Genomic DNA, 12,516 nt, shown 5'->3' on the forward strand with positions numbered 1-12,516 from the left:
TGTCTTCAGAACTGCCCCAGAGCTTTGACGTTACAAATGAGCAAATCATAAATCCTAAATTTATAGGGGAGAAAAATCAGAAAATTCCTTCCATGATCATTGGTATGAAAGGCTCCTCCCCATTTACATCATTGCCTCATCCATTGAAAGAGTCATCTCTCCAAATCCTTTTTTTGTTCAGCCTAGTAGCCGTTGCCTTTTTCTGCATGATTTGATAGTACTCCCACCTGCAATTTCATTTCATCAACATAGCTGCTTCTGGGCAAGAAACAAACATGGGAACCCCAGAAGGTATTTCTGCAGCTTTTTCCTTACTGAGTGTAATGAGACTTTTCAACCCTAACAAGCAGTTCTTAGAAAAACCTTCCCAAAAGGTGATGGACTTGGCAGAACATCACTTAATTTCCTAGAAGAAATACCTGAATTACTTTAGGCCAAAATTTCATTGAATTTTTTTCTTTCACTTTCTCCTTCTATTATTAGACAAAAGGACAGAGAGCAAAAGTATTGGCAGCTTAATATCAGAAAATGAATTTCATGGGGTACTGTGATAATATATAAATTAATTTATTTCACTGTTTTTTAAGCATTAAGAAATATTCAATGCAATTTTAACATCAGCCAGCTTAAAAGGAAATATTCCAAACAACGCTCAGAGATATTCCATTTGCAAAACAAATTTGATGTGCATTTCTCTCACCAAAGATGAACTTAAAAAAAAAAAAAAAAGTATCCTACACTCATTAGATACAACCCATCCCTTCTAACTGACTAATTTCTAAGAAACTGGGAAGGACTGCATCAGCCCATAAAAAGAACTATTGGATCAACTATCTGAAGAGAAATGTCATATAAATAGCCATTAGAAGGCCACTGAAAGACTTTCTCATGGAAATGGAGAAAAAAGGAGCTATTAAACTATCTTTTTATTAGAACAGAACATTAAAAAAAGACAGATACCAATTCAAAGATTAGTGAAACAAAATAGAAAAGAATTATCCATGAAACAGCATGTAGTATCTTCCTGTCCTTTATATGCATTTACCAGAACACTAGGGCTATTATGTAATTAAAATCTAATGGACACTGAACGAAAACAGAATTTGGATAATTCATATGCAATATCTAAGCTTCAGTGGGGACAGAAAAAGTACTTGTTACGGTAAATAAGAAAAAAAGTAATAAAACTGGGGTATAAAAAAATATGCAGAGACAATTCTCAAATTATGTGCAGATGGTCTAATATGCATTATTTTACTTGCCCTAGTTTAAAAGTAGGATATTATTTTTCATTCTCCTGAAGGATGTAGAGCCATTCCGCGGGGGGGGGGGGAGAGGGAAGAAGGAAGGAAGGAAGGAAGGAAGGAAGGAAGGAAGGAAGGAAGGAAGGAAGGAAGGAAGGAAGGAAGGAAGGAAGGAAGGAAGGAAGGAAGGAAGACACTGGTACAAGCTATTATTTCTCTACCTGGAATTACATAATGTCTGGGAACATTCTCAAAATTGACAATCCCCAGGAAGGAGTTGGCAATGTTACTTTTAATGGCTGCTAAGAGTAAGAAAAAATTGGCTCAAATTGTTAAGGGAGAGGCTGAAGGTAAGTAACAACATCAATGTGACTTTAATGTGTGAAAAATTTCAATGCTAATGAGGCACTGGGTTGATCACTTTTATGTTACGTTTTTACTGGAAACTAGAGGCACTTTATTTTATACAATACATCATGTCAGACTGCATTCCGCCTCCAATCATGGCTTACTATATGCTCTGTAGGAGATTAATAATTAAAGTAAGAAAGTTCTTCTATTTATATGGATTATCTGGTATAAAAAGATTTGCTATATCAATCTGGAAGCTCCATTTTGAAATTACACCTATGTAAGTAGAAATAATAAAAGTTTTGTGGACAAAACTCTTTAAATGAAGAACATGGTAAATTTCCTAAATTGGACTAACTCCAAATAGGTACAGAGTGACAACATAACTTAAACATAACACTTTGATCCCCAACAGTTTGATCCCCAACACTTTATATGCATGATTGTTACTTTGTCAAAAACATTCCAAGTGTTGTACTACAAAACCTGTAAGAGCAAAACCATTGATTTTTCACTAACCTAAGAAGGAGAGGTCTAAAGTGCCATCTGGCAACTTGGACTTCTCATGGTTTTGTGATTTGCACACACAGTATTTTTTATTATTACCCCTTTCCCCCTGTGCTATATTAGATCCTACCTACAGTATCAGTGGAAAAGTATGTCTTCCTAGAACTCTGAAACTAGAGGAATTTCAGAGAGAGACTGACAAAACATATACTTATGATCATTGGGTTTTATGATTTACAAGGAGTTCAGGACCAGTATTGCCAATAGTTCGTTTTTCATCACAATTCAGAGCTTTTTTTTAAAAAAGGGAGAAAAATGTATAAGGCACTTCTGAGCTTTGTGTCTCTCTCTCTCTCTCTCTCTCTCTCTCTCTCTCTCTCTCTGTGTGTGTGTGTATGTGATTCCTAGAAGTGATTATTTTTTTCTCCAATACATATGGGAAATTTGTAGCCTTTCAATAATGAGAGTTGAAGCCAAAAGCCATATTAAAGTCTTATTTATTCAGTAGCTGTCAGAGAAACAAAGAAATTGTTAAAAATGCATAAAGAATAGGTTAATAATACCAAAAACTTGCAATGCATTTTGTTAAATCAATAGTTTAGCCTTTTTCCTGGAATACTAACACATAACATTTCAAAAATGTTTTTGTCGTATTGTGTGATGGCAGAAAAAAATAATAATAACACTGCACTTCTTTCTTTTCACTGTTCATGACTCAATATTTGCAAAATAGCCATCTTTAGACTTTGCTTCCTTTTTCTCCATAGGCCCAGCATTGTTGTTGAGTCTGTACATTCACCCTATCACACAACTTGTAGAACTGGATTCTATTTGATCAGGCTAAGGCTTTTGTAAATATCGCTTTCACACTCCACTATTTTTACTAGAAGGCAAGCTATAATTTTATCCTTAAGGTTAACAGAATTTGTTTATGTTCTTCTGAATGATTTGTGCAGCTTTCAGTTCAGTTGCCTGTAGACCTTTTCAGACAGTTAAAGTACATATATTAAAATATAGAAATAGACATATGCACAACTGCAGTAGTAAATTCTGAGTTGTCCCTGAGTTGAAGGTGGAAAATTATCATTACAAGTACAACTATGGTCACACAGAACATTAGTTTGTGCACATTTTCTTTTTTTTAAAATTCTGCCTATGGGAACAGCCCTAGATGGTAAGAGTTAAACTTTGACCAACTGAATGCACTTAGGTCAAGGAATGGTAGAATCTGGTCCTGCAGTCTATTTTTATTGTCCCTTTCTTCTGAAAATACCTAGAGGCTAAATAAGGCCATCCAACTGTAGTTCTGTAAGATCCTCTAAGATAATCCGGCCTCTTGATGATTATAACTCATCAAAGTTACACTAGTAGAAATACAATGATTCCTAAACTTGTTCAGGATGTGTCATCTACACAGTATTCTTCTATAGTTTAAAAGTAGAAATGTTCAAACTAGGATTGTGAAAAATTCATTGTGCCAGGAACAAACTATGCTGAACTTCCAGTGGATCATGGTTTTCCATGGGAACACAAATTTGGTGGATTTTGGAGGGAAATCTTGAAAATTTGTCACTGCCCAGAGTCGCTCTGCAGTGAGATGTGCGGTGACAAATTATGAATGTATGAATGAATGAATGAATGAATGAATGAATGAATGAATGAATGATGTATTGTCGAAGGCTTTCACGGCCGGCATACGATGGCTGGTGTGGGTCTTCCGGGCTGTATGGCCGTGGTCTCGAAGTTTTGTTTCCTAACATTTCGCCAGCACCTGTGACCGGCATCTTCAGAGTGCAGGAGCACAGACAGGAGCAGTTCTCTCTGTGCCCAGGGTGATGTGACTGAATGATGGTTTGAAGTATTCCCTGGAGGAACTGGCCCCTGAATAGGTATGTTTTATCCAGAATGTTCTATCTGGAATAAATCAAGCCACTTCCAATGTGGAGAATCTTTACTTTCAGAAACTGCTGAGCCATTTTGTCAGAAGGGCATGGTCCAGAAGAAGATATACTTTCCACTGTTCTCCAGAATGGCTGTTTCAACACATTTTGCATATCCTTACTGCAAAAATGTTGTTTATGGGACAGAGCATTCAATTTGGCTGATCCCACAATGGTCCAGAGTTTTTGGAAATTAATCCTCTGAACTAGAGCAGCTTGTACTTTTCTGGACAAAATGATGTGTAAAAGGAATTTGTACAGGTGGAGCTCATTAAAAAGAATGTCCAAAATATTGCATTAGTATGTATGGGTAATAACTCATTAACTAATAATTCAGTGATAGGGAAGTTTTCACAATCTGGTATCCTCCAGAAGTTTTAGATTTCAGAACCTTTGAGCACCAGCCACCATGGCCATCTGTTGGACCATGATGTTGATGTTGATCTGGAGTCCAGTAACATATGAAAGGCCACAAATTTCCTACCTAGTGTTGATTTTTAGTATATATAGACTTCTGTATATTTAGTAACTAAACTCTCATGGAAGTTCTATGGATAATTTACATCAGGGCTAAGTAGACTGATGCTGTCCAGATATTTGGGGATGCAACTCGCACAGACAAGCCACTGGCAGCACTGAATGGGACTGATGGAAAAGTCCTGAAAATCTGAATAGGAGCTGATTGTCTGTCTCTTTTATACACCACTTACTCTGTAAAACAGAAACTAATAAAGCTGGCTCTGTATGGAAGCAGAATACAACTTTGTCCACTACCTACCTGAAGTATGTTGTTTCCTTTCCTTCTCTCCCACACTTTTAACTTTTTTTAAAAAAAATTATCCCACCTTTCTTGTTTTCATAAATAACTCAAGGCAACGAACATACCTAATACTCCTTCCTCCTCCTATTTTCCCCACAACAGCCCTGTGAGGTGAATTGGGCCGAAAGAGGGACTGGCCCAAAGTTACCCAGCCAGCTTTCATGACTAAGGCGGGACTAGAACTCACAGTCTCTGGCTTTCTAGTCTGGTGCCTTAACCACTAGACCAAACTGGCTCTGAAATAAAACTGAAATAATTTTACAGTTATTTCCAGGTAAGAACACATTCTATTGAACTAATATAATTGCAAAGTTTCTAAAAGCAGTCAGAATTCTGAAGGACTGGAGATCATGCCCAATAGAACACCATATCAATGATGTTATGGTATGGGTTTATTTCTTTACTTATTAAACTTTTACCGGACTGTAATTAAAACAACTCTTGTAATCAAATTAAAAGGTAATCAAATAGAGTTTTTGTTTCATTTTATGTCTTTGAGTCAGTGTTGATTCCTGGTGATTGCCTGGACAAGTCCCTGAAATTTTCTTGGCAAGATTTTCAGAAGTAATTTGCCATTGCCTTCTTCCTAGGGCTGAGAAAGTGTGACTGGCTCAACATCACCTAGCTGACTTTGTACCCACAGTGAGACTGGAATTCACAGCCTCCCAGTTTCACTTAACTGCTACACCACACTGGCTCTATTTGCATAATATAAAGACATTAAAACATACAATTGAGAACAACAATAATATCATAATCCCCATTTCCCCCGAATGGAAATCATACACAAATAACAAATGAAAACAGAAAAGGAATAAAAGAGCAGCGGTACAATGCTTAAATTATGAGAAAGGGGGTAGCTTGTTTGGAAACTATTCCAAAATATCAGCATTGCCACAGAGAAGTAGTGGGTTAGGTCTATTTTGGTTTGAGCAAATGGTTCTGCAAATATCTAGGTGCCAAACCCTAAGACTTTATAGGTTAACATCAGCATCTTAAATTGTGCTTGGTGTACAATGTGCCAAATGCAATATTAAAGCAAGTGATACTTAACTCACTATAGGGGAGGGGGAATGAAAACTTACAAGCCCATTCTTAGTGTTTATCTAAATTCACCAGTTAATTAACTCTTTGGAAAAATAATAATTTTGAAGAAAAAAAAATGAAGCTGATTAGCTTTTGAACATAAAAAAGTAAAACAAAAGTCATTTGAGAAGACTGTGGAGATACATTTGAATTTATAATGTAGATCTTTTAGCAGATGTGCCTTGACAAAGAATTCATAAAATGAAAATCAAAGTTGTTGTGTCTTTTTATAATGTGGCTGCAGACTGATAAGACTTTTCAAATTGATATCAGAGGCTGCCAGAGAGATGTCCTGTGGGTTGTGAATAATGGACCAAATATTAGTAATGCTGCTCAGAAAGAACAGAGGGACAGCATTGCTCAATGATGTAGTTTCCTAAAAAAGAAATTTGATCCACTGTGAAAACTTTTGAGTGGCTGTTCTTTTGATGATAATTAAAAAAAAAAAAGAATAAGATCAGAAACTGGTATCAGATGTATGCAGCAGCCTATCAGTGTGAAGAACATAATGTATGAACTAAAAATTCACAATCTCTGTTGATGTTTAGCCTGCCTTCTAGTTTTTTTAAGACCCTACAGACAAAGTATAAAATAAGTTATCAGGGGATTCTTATAAGAAAATGAGACAACTAGACACTGATTATTATTCCCAATCTGAATATTTTTCTGTTCTCAGGAAGTCTTTATGCAAAAGGAAGGAATTTTACATGGGTATTTAAGCTTTGTTATTTAACAATAAGCAAGTACTGTAAGTTCAGCTTACTGTTTTCAGCCATCATCCTCTGCCATGTAGGTGGCTTAAAAGTGTAACTCTGGAAGAGAAGGTCTGGTCTTGTTTTCATCTCATTTATCACCATATAGACAACTTTTGATAAACCATACTTTTTCAGTCTCAGCCATTAATTTGCAATGAGGAACAAATAACAATGATGAATAATAACAACAGGGTCCTTAGATGAATTACCTACTTTTGGAATAATAGGTTTGACTGCAGTATCCTCTTAAAACAGTGGAAGAAATAATCTTCTTTTGGCCTCACATACAGTTAATCCAAATTGCTACATTTTGTTCTGAAATTCATAGGACTGTGAATATCAACTTTCAGTAATCACTGTCTATCAAAGATGCACATCCCCAGTATTTAGTATTTATAAATACTATGCCTTATGAATGGGGCAGCCAAAGAATGATTGTACATATGATGTGCAGCAATTCATTCTTAGCATGTTTATTAACAGTTTGTCAATAGTTGTTTGTTCTCTTCTGATAGAGTAACGTAGTTGGTTTTCAAATCTTTTGATCAAATATTGCTAAATTATTATATTATTAAATTTCCAAGCAAGAAAATACTGACCATACATTGTTGGTAGCTATTTCTAGACATCTCAAAGCACATGGTTTAATAAGAAGTAATAGTAGTGTATGAATTGCCTCTGATCAGCCTTGACAAGGCACTTCATCAGTCAGCCTTTGCATTGCTCCACTTTGATGAAAAATCAAGATGGAGCAAATCAGACTTGATCAGGCACTCCAACTCGCTATCAGCAACTTTTTTGGATGTTTAGAAATTCCTGGTGCAGAAATAAAGTGCTGATTTATTTAACAAAGAAAAGTGACTATGTTCTTTGTGTGACTTTGTTGAGGACCTGAGCCACTTTCATGAGCAGGGTCCCTTCAAAGATCTTCATGGGTATCTTTGGGAGGTGGTGAGATGTTTAAGGGGACAAAGAATGAAAGCAGGACTGCCCCATTGCCACAAAAAATCCACCCCTTTTCTACATGCATCACGATATCACATGTGCGCACGAAAGGGCAGAGATTGGGTCACGATAGTACAAATGCTGCTTTCAGCATTATGATTAACATCTCTAATCCTGTGGATGCTTCTGAGTGCAGCTATGAGTGTCTGCAGAGGGCAAGTGTTGAAATGATGCTGGCAAGCGTGTAAGGGTGGAGCTTACATTATGACATCACAATGCACATTTCATTATTTTGATCAAAGCTTCAGTTGCTGCAGAGACTATATATGTTGGAACTATTTTTTTTTTTTTTTTGGTTGGTTGGTTGGTTGGTTGGTTGGTTGGTTGGTTTGAAGAGATTGAGTAAAGCAGGGAAAAAAAAATTCCAAAAGGAACGTAGTGACATAAAATAGAGAAAATCCTGGAATACCTCATAAAGTGCCCCTGTAGTCATAATTAATTCCTAGTGACTCTATAGACATGTTCATATAGTTTTCTTAGCAATAATATGGTAGTGATTTGGGGATTCTTTTTTAACTTTTTTTTTTTAACTTCCCAATACAGCTGCAGTTCCAGGATTCCTCAGTAGTCTCCCGTCCAAGTATTTGCCAGCTGTAATTCTACTTAGCTTTTTCAAGACCAGCCAAGGACAAGTAGGTGATCCCAAGAAATAATGCGCAGCATAAGCCATAAATCTGCTAGCTGGAGTAATATTCTCCTTAAAAGCATAGCTAGGTCTGAGAAGCTGGAAACTGGCAAGGGGTGGAAGGGAATAGTACTGGGAAAGAAAGGAATGAAAAACACGTACGATAATCTAGCTTGTATTTGAAAAGGAAGAGTAGTAATAGTGTAGAAAAAAGAATAGCAAACAATGGTTAGGGTTCGTTCATTTATTTTGGTTTGATTTCTATTTTGAATGCCATTCTGTTGAGTATTATGAGGTGCAAAGTTATCTGCTACATTTTCCACACTGATGTATTAAGCTTCCCATCTCCTATGAGACCAGCTAAAACTGCAGTTTGTATGTCTAAATGTGACAGAATGGCAGATGAGGCTTATCTATTCTGTCACAATCTAAACATTAAAAAACCAAATAAATAATTTAAATACGCATTTTGGTATACATACATTCTATCTTTTTTTACTGTGGTGGGATAGAAATGTATTTAATAAAGAAAGAAAATAAAGCACACATTCATTTTATTAAAGTGTAATAATCATCACCATTAAAACCTTCATAATTTTCAAAAACTCCATAACAGAAGCAAATAGAATTTTAAATCTGTTAAATATCGTTTACCATGGATATTTCCATAAATAATGAACATTGCAGTTATTGGTCACTTTCCTCTTAATGTTTTATGTGAAGAATGATAAGAAATAGCAGATGTGAAATTAAACAACTTGACTGTTGGCACACTGACCCATTCATTCTATAATGCTATATTTTTACTAGGAAATACTTGAAAGGAACAAATTATCCTACTTTGGGCATATTATGAGAAGACCTAGCTCTAGTTCTGGGAAAGGTGGAAGGAAAGAAGATGACCAACACCAAGGTGGATGGACTCAGTTACCGTGGTGATGGGTGCACCTTTGGAAGACCTGAAAGACCAGGTTAGGGACAGATTGTCATGGAGAATATCCATCTATGTGGTCACTAAGATTGGACACCAACTTGATAACATTCCTATAATTAACTGATCAATCACTTGAAAGGAAAGATTGTTGATTTTTTTTTTTTTTTGCTTATGAATGATACAAGTACTTGTTCAGATAATGCAATCTGTATCTTTGCAAGTGAGCACTTTTGGTACAGAAAATATAACTGAAAGCAATAGAACTACGTACACTATGCAAAAGATGTCTAGTATGACACTTGAAGAAGTAGCTTTTGAAATATTTTTCAACAATAGACTATTTCCAAATGAAGAACGTAACATGTGAATAATGGAACATAACACTGTAAAAATATAGGCCACCCAAGCACGTTCAAGAAGAAAACAGAATTTGTAGCAAGATATTATTCACTGTTTTGTGGTGCAACATATGGCCAAAAGACTAATACCATCAGATGTGAAATCTGACAGCTTAATACATCAGTGTGGCAAATGTAGCAGATAACTTTGCACCTGATAATACTCAACAGAATGGCATTCAAAATACAAATGAAAACAAAATAAATGAACAAAAGGCTACAATTCAGTAAATAACTTTGATTGGTCTTCTAGGGTTAAATAATTAATTTTAGTTATTTATTAACACAAATTATATTCTTTTGCTTTAATCTAGGGAAAGTTAACAGTTCCATTCAAGTCAATGAGCTTAGTTACAGCTAAATTAAATTCAATTGATTGTAATGGGGCTTAAGTACAACCATTAAGATTGGATTGGGACTTATAAGGGTGCAACAAATTGCTGTGCAAGAATTTGTAGGAAACAATTAGGCATTGTAAAGCTTAATCCTATATGCTAATTCATAAATTCAATTGGGAATCAATCTTGAAAAAAAAACATTTTTCAGTGTCTGCTGTTAGATGCAAGGGTAGAAATTGGCAAGGTTGGAATCAAGGAGGACCATCATCAAAATATGTTGCATTCCTCATTCAAGGCTGAGAAATAAACACCAAGCCCATTACCACATAAGCGTGGGAGAAGGACATGAATGAGTTAAAGCCTGGGACTATAATAAATAGAAGGCTTGAATATGTGAAAGAAAGTGTCAAGGTCATCATACCCTGTTGATATCTCTCTCTTCAAAAAAGTTCAAAAAAGGATCTTCTTAAGGCTATGAAGTCTCCATGCAGGACCAGAAAAAGGCACAAATTCTTTAAGGTGGCACTAATAGGTACAGCAAGTGTGCCTATGTTCCTACCCCAAAGGACTTTTTCTACTTCAGATATGAATAGCTCCACATTCATATGTCAACTAATTTTAGCTTTTTCCTTCCCATGCTTCTCTGGCTTAAAATATTTGTTACCCCTTCTCTTCACTGTTCATGTCATTCATTATTTCCCCTGAATGGTTAAAAAGAAAAAGTGTGATAGATATGCCCAGGACATCTGGAAAATACCATGTTTGAGTACCAATACCTTCGGTATTAAATATGAGTATATATACATATTTCTGTAGAATAGTAAACTCTGCACACAACTTAATGGATTTTCATCAATAGCTTGTAAGAATCTTGTTGGAATTTGTGGACATTTTTTGAGAAATTGGTAATTTGATTTCTTCTAAAAAAGACTTTTTAAAAAGAAATACTAGGCAAAGAATAAATGAAAACGTTTAAATATTTGAAAATGCAAATAAAGAAACTAGGAATAGGAATGACCAAGCTGCTACCTTAAAACAGGAGGTTGGGTCAAGGTATGAAGAGTTCCTGGAATAGGAGGTTTGGAATGAACTTGGCCATTCTCATGGGTGCCAAGTTGGTGTTGAGATGAGCTCATCCATTGCTAGTCGAAAAACTGTTTTTTTACTCTAAGGTTCAAGACTTTGCATCCATTGACTGACTGAACCTTATGGCCTTTCTGTACCTTTGTGTCAGAGCTATTAATCAGCAGTGTCTGCAGGGATCAAAAAAGTCAGTGGCTGTAACTGTGTGATTAAAGGCCCACCTTTTTTTACATCACTACAACATATATTAAATGGGGTGGGGCTTCAATCATTATCTTGACCTTTTTAAACCCCCTACCATGGATGTCCCTGGTTGGTATGTTTCTTACTGTAATGTTTTAAATTCATTTATTTTTCTTCATTTTACTGTTTTATCTAGCTTATATGGATAGGAATCTATCATGCAAATCTAAGGGCAGAATATAAATATTTTAAATAAATGAAAGTATATTAATAAAGGGTCATTTTTACATGTGGCATAGCTGAAATTATAAATCAATTTTATTTCAGTCATAGACCAGCATAGAATTAATAACATAACAATTATGCTAAAATAGAAATAAAAAAAAAATCATATTGATAGAATAAAATAAGGTAAAGATAAAAATTTTAAGGTAAAATTACATAATAGAGGTATTAAAACACAAAAGAACCTATAAAATTACAATTAATTTTAAAACAAATAATCTAAATATTATAAATAACTAGGACAGATAATTATAAAAAGCCATAAATAATATTAGAATTTATAAAACACTATGACAATGTCAAGCTACACCAACTTACATTGAGTCTAATACTTCCTGAAGCCCTGCTAGGTTTTGTTGGGATCAAGACCATTATGGTCCAACCAATTATAACAAAGAAATAGCAAAATAAAACATAGAGTGATATATGTATATTTAAAAGGAGAAGGGGGGGGGGGAAGAAGAGGAAAAAAGGGGGAAAGGGGAAAGAAGGAATACTGTGGTTTCTCTTAAGATCATATAAATCTTTCACCCTTTTAAAGCTGAAATTAACTGAAAAAGGAGGAGGAGGAGGAGGAGGAGGAGGAGGAGGAGGAGGAGGAGGAGGAGGAGGAGGAGGAATAATGCCATATAGATGATAGATAGATAGACAGACAGACAGATGTAGGTTTAGAATTTGATCCAAATCATTCTACTTCTATGGCTTTAGATTCTTTTTTTTTTTAACCTCCATGGCTACATTTTAGATTAGCCCCCAATCATCACACAAGAGAATGTACCAGAATTTTCATCATAATGTTCCAGGCATACAGAAGGGTTGTCGGAAGGTGCTCATCCAAAGTGAAAATTGGCTTAAAATTGCTTTTTTCTAATTAAGCACTTTGTCAGTTGATGGTTTCAGCTTCAGACACTGGATCTGGCCTGCAGGCTAGCTTTTGCCAGCTGGAATAAACTGAGGGATGT

Source organism: Python bivittatus, unplaced genomic scaffold (assembly GCF_059951505.1).
Source record: "Python bivittatus isolate LINGU-HERP-01145 unplaced genomic scaffold, Pbiv_v1 ctg000060_np1212, whole genome shotgun sequence".
In the NCBI taxonomy this organism is placed as follows: Eukaryota; Metazoa; Chordata; class Lepidosauria; order Squamata; family Pythonidae; genus Python; species Python bivittatus.